This window comes from Neolamprologus brichardi, chromosome 13, assembly GCF_056152115.1.
Source record: "Neolamprologus brichardi isolate AB-2024 chromosome 13, ASM5615211v1, whole genome shotgun sequence".
NCBI lineage: Eukaryota > Metazoa > Chordata > Actinopteri > Cichliformes > Cichlidae > Neolamprologus > Neolamprologus brichardi.
This window is the reverse complement of record NC_142116.1, coordinates 15901049-15910624: the sequence shown is the minus strand read 5'-3', so window position 1 is coordinate 15910624 and position 9576 is coordinate 15901049. Positions and strand designations below refer to the sequence as shown.

Below are 9576 nucleotides of genomic sequence, written 5' to 3'. Positions count from 1 at the left end.
GGCTGTGTTTATTTATATCCACATTCACATGTTTTGTTTGCATGTGAATCTGTGTGTGTGTTCTCCATATGACAGTCTCTGATATATCTTAAGCTCAGTCACATGTACACATTATTAGGCACGCTGACCGCACCATTTGCCTGAGCTGAAACACCCTATTATTCAGCTGATGCGGCTTTTAGTGTAAATATTTAATTTATGTGCATATTGAAGTGGAATACATTGCAGTGAAATTCCTACACTGCAACAGGAAGAAATGCCCATCACACACCCGATGATGGTACATGCACCCCCATGTAGTCCAGCCCCTCCAGGATGGCAGATCCAAATGTGCCGTTGCAAGAAGGTCTCCCAGCACAGTCTAAAGAACGTGGAAGAGATGGACCACACCAGCAGGACCGGTATCTACGCCTCAGTACAAGGAAGTAAAGGAGGAGCGCTGGCAGAATCCTCTACGATGACCTCTGATGGGCTACTTGACCATTTTTCTGACAAACAGACTCCATCGGGCACGTGAGAGCTCAATATCCCATGTTTTGTGAGACCTGTGCTCACAGACCAGTACTGTGCAGCTCAAGTTGAATTCACTCGCAGACACTGGCACTTGCAGGTCTACCAGTGGTGCCTTACTTTCTTTATAGATGAGAGCATATGTACTCTGAGCACATTTGACAGACATCAAAGAATCTGTGGCAAACATTATGCTGCTTGTAACATCATCTCTAATGATCTGTAATGACCTGTGATGAAGTCTTATCTTATTGATATTTTTTTCTTTTTAAGTAGTGCATATTCCCGACTGTTGGACTGACTAAAGTCAGCTGGAAAGTCTCATTCGATGATCTTGAATTGGATGGTCACATCTAAATCGATTACAGTATTTGCTTTTGATTAGCTTAGTTAACCATAAATATTCCTAGCACACAGTCACACAGTCCCGGATAGGATAGTTATTGAGAAATTTCATGCTGAACTAAAGCATTGAATTAATGGTCTAACATAACCAAACTATGCTGTACCATGGCTAAGAAGGAAGGTGGAGCTGAGATGATGTGATGTTGTTGCGGACAGCTGTGGTGGCTATTTTGTGCTTGTGTGAGCATTTATATTTGATCACAGGATTGACACATATGTACTGATATGCTAAGATGACTGAGATAGGAAAGGTATTGGGATTTGAGCTGTCTTTTGGGTTTTCAGCGGATATAAGCGAGCTGTAGAAAATTACAGGGTTGTTGCGTTAAACCTTCCATTGGGGCTGAACATATGCATTCCTATTCATATTGAGAAAGTAATGAAAGAAGACGTCTTCATATAATATCTCACTCTGCTATTTCAGTGTGAGTCTAAATCAACACTTCAGCAGAAAATAATAACGTTGCCACAGCCCTAAATTATCATAATGACCCATAGTGCTGTACATAGACACACACTGACCGCACACAAATATTGTCTTTTTCACTTTTCGTATTTCATGAAATATTTATTTCAGCAAAACATTCTTGGTTTCTGCTTCGCTCCAGAACTGCCAGTTTCTATTTGGACCCTGTGCTGTGAAATGTTGAAGATGGTGATACTGACCCTGCAATGAAAAGGAAAATAAGAGCTTAAGAAAACATCAGCTATTTTTTTTCTCTTCCCATGTCCTTAAACTTGCAGTGTTAAGGTAGAATTAAACACTTTGTCAGGGTTTCTTGGTTAAAGTGGTTTTGACTTGTCAGGTTAATCAAATCATCACCTGCAATGTGGAAGAGTGACCAGTACATTGCATATGACATGACATTTGAATGGACAAAAAAATAAGCACTGAGGATTTTTAGTCCCCATGCACTTATTAACATCCCAGTTTGAATAACACTGTTCTTGAGCATTATGTTTGGCTTACTGCTACACAAATCAGTTTGTTGGTGTGCTTGGTGGGTGTCATGAAAGTCTTGTCTTTATTTGTGCCTTTTTATGCATGTGTGTGTCACTGGATTTGTGACTGTGTTGTCCTGAAATGCCAGTACATAAAAGTGTCAGTACAGATTTTCACTTTACTCTTGTGCGTCTCTCATGCTACCTCTACAAGGGTGTAATGCATGCGACTTGCGCTCATGCATGCCGGATTTTGTATCTCCAGCACATCTGGGCTCAGTGCCATTGCAAACACCCTTCTCTATTGACTTAACCACAAGTTGAGAATCTCTCTCACACACACTTATGCACAGAATTGGGCTGTAAGACAGTCAAAGAGATCCTGTTCTCTTCCATCATGACAGGAAATGAGAACACTCAACCCAAAAAAATATATTAACTTGGAATCTATAAAAGCAAATAAACATCTTCTCAAATGCCTCCCAACATTTTGGATAGTCAAATGAAATAAAGCTCAGCAAGTTGTCTTTTTCAGTCTGCCACACATCCTCAATCTTTTGTAAGAACCCATTGGCTTATGTAGTGTCTTTTTGGCCTCTCAGCAATTGGTCTGGTTCTGCTAGCAATCGGATCTGAGTCAAAGACTTTTCCATTTTAAAGCCAGAGGATGTTCTCATATCTGATGTCAATGCTGGCTAGGTAACTCCAGCATATTAAGCTAGTATATAGGAGATTCACATGTCATTGTCGTAACACAACTCTAAGCAGACATTCAGGAGGAAAATGCTTATTCTGAGTGAAGTTAAAAGAAAGGAGCTGATGAATAGAATTATAAGAAAGGAAGAGGCTTATTATTACAGACAGAGGGGAGGAAGCTGTGATTCAGAGTATCCAGGCCTTTGTTTCTTCTTGCTGAGAAATAACAAGAACTGGGTGGCAGACAGATAAACGAAAGAGGCTGACAACATTGCATGTTCCCAATTACGTCGTGCTTGAGCCAAAGTACAAACAGAAGAAATAAGGAACATCCTTGTTATAAAATGCAGAATCTTCAATAACATAAAATGTTGTACTCAAGGGCTTGAATGGGGCAATACAAAGAAATAATCCATCTGTATAGAGATATGCATTCATTCCCAGACAGGCTAAAATATTTCAATAAGGAGAGATTATAAGAAGGAGCTGAACATGATTTATTGATGTATAGAATTCAATATGAGGTACTTGGCGCTTAGACTCTGATGGCCCATCACAGCAGAACAGAATCCCAGTGGTGATAAAGATTAGGACAGGAGTCTAGATGCTTTTGGTGGAGATGAAGATGGCGGATTGAATGATGAGGAAGAGGTGGTGATGGGGAGGAAGTGGGTTGCATCTGCAAGGAAGAAAAACAGATGCGCAGTGAGATTTAACATACGTGGAGTGAAGGCAAATTGGCCCGAAGAAGGCCGGCAGTGTGTAAAAGTGGAAGTGATGTAAAGTTTAAATTAGCCGCCAGCACCTGAGAAACAGACAGGTGTATGACTACAGATCTTCCTTATTGAACTTACTTAGCGTAAGCTTTATTAGAATAGAACTGAATAGGATAGGACATTTGGGATGAGAGAACGACATGCCAGAAGCATACAAAAGATTTTCATGTAATATATTTCAGATCAAGGGAAACACATCAGCATTACTGAGGTGCTCTGAGCTATCCGACACAGTGGTTGCAAAGGAAGAAAGAAGGGTGAGTGATGGGAAGGGAGTGAAGTCAAACAGAATACAAAAAGGTAGAGAGGATGCATTTTTGTGCATGTAATCCCGCATGAGCAACAATACAGTTAATTTAGCGGTGAGGAAGATAATAACATGCAACAAATGAAATTCCCTTGCCACTTTGAGGTAGTCAGAGGCTTCACAAAGGAGTGCTATGTAAATTCTTGTAAGAATAAATAGAATGGAATAAGACAAGAGACGATGGAGATTTAAATGAGTTTGTCATGAACTGGGCTCCATTGTAAAGCGCAGAAACATTGCTGTAACGCTTGTTACTCAAGGCACTATGAAGGCATAAGGATGGCATGCTCATATTAATGACAAACGGCAAGCAATGGTTGTGATAGACTCTCTATATCTATATTTCGATAGAGACTGACACAAACACTTCATCTTTTTCCCACTTAGATGCCACAAATTGTATTTTGCATTCCCTTGCTTTCCGCCGTCCTGCAAGATATTACTATTCTCACTGTATGCTGTGGTGACAACTGTGGCTCCTCAGTCTACCCACTGCCAGAGGGAAGGAGGAAAGATGAGTCAACAGATTCCTGCCTAGGTCTTCATATGAACACTGCTGCACTGCCATATAAAGACATATTCAGCTTTGTTTAAATAGAACACACATACACAGAGAATAGCTGTCCCTTCCTGTTGAAGCACAGAGTCAGAGTGTTAACATGTGAGCCTTACCGCATGGTTATTGAGTGCTTATGTTGTCTAGCTTTAATCCAAAGCTTTGTTTGACATGAAGCTGGATTTGTAAACAGATTACTGGTTGCAAAATCCTAAATTCACAAAACTTATTCTCTCATAGTGGATTGGTGTTCAGAGTGCACAACGTGGCACTTTTGTTTTTTGCCAATGTGCCAAAAGATCATAGAGATGTCCCCTGACTAACTCTATTTGGAGACTGATATCCATGGGAAGGTCTAAGGCCAAGGCTGCTACAGAGGAGGTGAAGCAAGCTATAGTTAGCCAGCTGCTAGAGCTGCTACTTTTTAGCTTGGCAGGCAAGCTAATTTTAGCAAGAATGAAATACAATGAAAGGACTGACACCCATCTGGACAAATGCAGTTATTAGCGTGGCTTTAGATTTATGCATCCTGCCCTATGATAGCAGGGATAGGCTCCAGGCCCTCCTCGACCCTGAAAGAGAATGGATGGTGCTAGGGATCAAATCGTTCTTACGCAAGCTTCAGGCTGGTGTTAGCTAATGATAGCTCATCTGCATAAATGTCATAAGCGTCACCAGAGCAACAGATAAAATATAGCTAGCTGGCTAAAGTTACGTTCATGCTAGAGAAAACAGTAATTGGAGACTGGTGCGCAACCAAAATGATCAGTGTAAACTGTGTGCAATTAACTTGCAGTTTTGTTGCTTTTGAAATGCTTGTTTTGAAGATGGGAACGAGGTCTGCAACCACTCAAAGTCAGCTGCTGTCCTCAAAGCAAGTTTGATAACGATAAAATGACAAAAAGCCAGAGCCTGCTGCTATAAGTTTGCAACTTAATGAGGAAAAGTTGGCAATTATATGATAATGTGGTGATGATCCAAGATAAATCAGAAAATTCTACCAACACCTTAAACAGAAATTCTCATTCACTGTTTAGATTCAGAGTCTAACTAGAACCTCACAGATTTTAAATAGAAATTCATAATTCAGGAAGGTGATTTAACTGCAAAATGACACAATGATTTATAAGCCTCACTTTTATGGGTATATAATTGGAATACAGTTAGCTGGCCACCAGTTGAGTCAAATCCCCTATTGCAAAGAAATGTGTCGCTGACAAGTTATGATCATTGATGCAGGGTGGCACAGATCGCTTGCAACTTTTGACAATCTGTGTTCATATATTAAATGGCAGTTATTTGCAAACATTTACTCTCTGCCTGAGATTGCAATCAGTGATTGCAGTCATTCTAAATGGGATCGTGAATGTTTGGAGGCAGGTTGCTTCTTGCCAGGCAACCACTCCACGTATTATAAATCTCACAGTTCATCTGTCATTTTCCCTTGCAATGCCTTCGTGCAACCCACCTCCTCTTCATTTCTTCCTCTTCCATGTTACTCAGGCTCCATCAAACTCTCCATCTTAGTCCCCACCACCAGCGTTTAGAGTCCAGGAAGTCTGCTGTAATTCATATGACTGCTGTGATGGGCTTTACGAGTCTAATTGCCAAATAGCTTAATTGAATTTTGTGTATTAATAAATCACGTTCAATTCCTAGCAAAGGAAGGGTTGGTTAACCACCTAATAGTAAGTCAGACATGCAGCATGTATATCTAGATCAGCATATTGAACTACAATATGCATGATATGCAGTACAATAGTTCAACATAAAAGTGTAGGGCAGTTTACCCTAAGCCATTTTGGCTAATGCTAGCAACAGGATGCAGACTACAGTTCCAGCCATAATTGTTGTTTTCTAGATGCTAATTAGAGACATCCTAAAGGATTGTCACTTCCCTGAGCAAACACCAAAACATCCACATATTACCAGCTGACAAACGGAGGTGCAATGTTGTTTTAAACACATCTGATTATCACACAAAAATTACCACACTCCTCAGTGACAACAACACCTGTGAAGCCTTAAGACAAGACTCCACAAGCAACTACAAAAAGAAAGTCATCAGTTGCCTACAAGAACTGAGAAAGGAAAACTGACTGCCCTACATACCACCAACTGTACCCAGGTGATGCTATACCCCCTGAATATATGAACTTCTGAAGTTACACAAAGGAGTCCCACTCAGACCTAACAGGATCAACTCAGCCACCTACAACATTTCCAAGCACCTTGCCACCATCCTAGATCTCCTTGTGGGGTCCAGAAACTTACACTGGATCCAGATGAAACCAGAGTGTCCTTTGATGTGGTCTCACTCTTCACTTGCATACCTACAACTGAGGCAGCAGAAAAGGTCAGAAAACAGCAATACAGCTCCTTAGAAAACAAAACCAGCTTTACCCCCAATCAGATTTGCGCACTTTTAGACCTCTGCCTTAGCACCACATGTTTTAAATACAATGAGGGTTTCTACAGACAAAAACATGGAAATGCCATGGGCTCCCCTGTATCATCTACTGTAGCCAACCTTTACATGGAGGAAGTGAAAAGTAAAGCTCTTGGCTTCAGCATTTATAGCATTTATAGATATGTGAATTACACCTGAGTCAATATCAAAATCCAAGAAGTAGAAACCTTCACTGTCTACTCAGTGGATAGAAACCTAAAGTTCACCAGGGAAGACACAAAGGATAACAGCTTGCCATTTCTGGACTGTGCCGTGCACATTGAGGAGAATGGAAACATCAACATCGAAGTTTACTGGAAGCCCACACACACAGACCAGTACCTACTCTTTGACTCCCACCACCCTCTGGAACACAAACTTGGAGTAATCAGGACCCTGCAACAACAGGCAGAAAACGTTCCCTGTAAGCCAGAAGGGAAAACGAAGGAAAACACACATTTAAAGATAGCTCTTAAATTTGCTTATCCTAATTGGGCTTTCATCAAATTAGCAGAGATGCACGGTAAAGAAGGTCAGACACCAACTAGGGAGAAACAGATTATCCCTTATGTAGCAGGTTTATCAGAGAAACTCAGGAGAGTCTTCTCCAAGCACGACATTCCAGTGTACTTCAGACGCAGCCACACACTCAGACAAAACTGGTTCAGGGACCAGGGACAAAACTCCCAAACACAAACTAAACAACACAATGTATGCTGTTTAGTGCAGTGAGGAGTGCTGAGCCTTCTACACGGGAGAAACCAAATCGTCACTCCATTAATGCATGGCACAACATAGAAGAACAACCTTGACAGGACAAGACTCAGCTGTACATCTGCACCTTTAAGGTCTATCTGCCAACTACAATACAGTTGTGAGATCCCTTCCCAGACATGTTAATGCCCACTCACATCTTTCATCAGCTAATCTCAATAAGTCACATGATAGGGTAAGGCGAGGTTTCACAGCGGCTTTACCCAAAACCTCTGTTGATAATGACCCCCACTCTCTTTCACATCTTGGCTCATGTGATGAGGCATATGATCAATAGTGGGTCAATAACTCTTTTAAGGGACAACTCCCAATAGGGCTTAAATACCTGAGACTCTCCACCGTTTGGTCTTAGAAATGAAGAAGAAGAAGTCATCAAGAAAGTCGCTTTTCTTTCCAAGTTCCCTAGAATACCATAATCTGCATGAGAACCTACACAGACATCCTAAAGGATGATTAACAGCCGTGGTGATGTTGATGCTATATTCAATCCTGAAACCTTGTTTAAAAAAAATGATCAACATGTCTTTCAGCTCTAGCTGCTTTGAGACGGACACATATTTGAAACAGTCTGCTGGGACACAGAGACACACACTCAGAGCTTCCCACTGAGCTAGTGGAACTCAAATATGCCTGGTTTGTTGCTATGGTGGTTTCTCTCACCTTAGAGCCTGCTACTGTGCCTTGTAAAAGTCCCCCAAAATAAAACTTATTGCTAAGGCATGAGGGGATTTATTTCATATTCCTGTGGAAATGTAAACTGTATTTATGAATAATCAATGAGGTAGCTTTCACTAAACAGTCACTCTGCTGTTGCTCTCCAACTTGATAGTGTTTCTGTCTCTTTGTCGTTGATGTTTATCTATTTTCAGCACTGTTTGATTTAAACCATTTGGACCAAAATAACTGGCTTTTGTTTCTTTTTTTCTTCTGCCTTTGTTTGAGTAGTACTGTTTGATCAAATTCAGTATCAGCTTCCCTTAGGGCAAAGCACCAGAGCTGCCATGCATGATTATTAAACAACAGCCATGGACTCACAAAAGGGCACATTCATGGCTAAAATTCAATGATGTCATTTCATTTTGTGCTTGAAGAAATCCAAAACTTAGAATTGTTAATGGAGGCAACAGCTAAACTTTTTCCCCCCTTCATTTCTACAGAGATGATGTCAGCTGAACGCAGTTCTTATATACAGAGCTGTGTAATCTAGATCAGAAGCTGATCTATTTAAAACAGTCAGGTTCGATTGCTTTGAAGTTCTTGATGTTTGTTCTGGATTAGAGAGCTAAGATTATACATTGCTGATTTGAATAAACAAAAGATATAGGAGTGTGTGTCTGGAATGACTTGTGTAACTCAGCCCAACAAAACACATCTTGTTCAATTTTTACTGTATTAAATGAATTGTTTTCCTTCTAACTATTGTTTGCAACAACTTAAAAGATTCAAACCAGATATAAATCATTTCAATAAAGCAAAACAGAGTTTCCATGAAAGCTGCATCTGTGATTGTTCTCCTGTTGGTATTAACCCAGATTATGGTCTGCAGTATTGATTATGATGAGAGGAAGTGAGTGCATCATGCACACACTCATACACACACACATACACACAAACACACACACACATCTGTATTCAGCTCCACAGTTCACAGTGAAGTGAAAACATGACAGGAAAAAAGGCCTTATTCCAATAATGAAGAGAGAGGGTCGTGCCAGAAGGTAGATGACGCTGCATTAGTCTTCTCTGCCTGGAAAGAGAGATGGGGGAGAGGGAGAGAGAAGACTCTGTTCTTCTTACATAATAGGTGATTTTAAGAGCACTGGGATTCCAGTGTCCACCCTGAATGAATGCTTGGTTGAGCAGAGGACTCTGAAACTGAAATTGTTTGAAAGCAGTCATGGGTCTTTGGCATTTCTGTACACACAGAGCTCCTGTCCTGGTGTGGTGTTCTGACAATATTTGCACACCATAGGACACCAGACACAAAAGGCTGACTTGTTAAACATAAAGAATTTATGAGCTTTCAGGACTTTGCACTGCAAAGCCCCGTCAGTGATATTGACAGTAACAAGCATGAAAGCTGTTGGACAGAGCCCCATGATAGAGTGCTCTGTAATGGAGTAGAGTGTAATGATAGCGCTACCTGCAGCCATCCTACTGA

At 40.8% G+C, this 9576-nt stretch overlaps 1 pseudogene; it reads left to right on the top strand.

Moving 5' to 3' along the window:
- The first annotated feature begins 277 nt into the window (after positions 1-277).
- On the top strand, positions 278-7488 carry LOC148099917 (uncharacterized; annotated as a pseudogene).
- The last annotated feature ends 2088 nt before the right edge of the window (positions 7489-9576 follow it).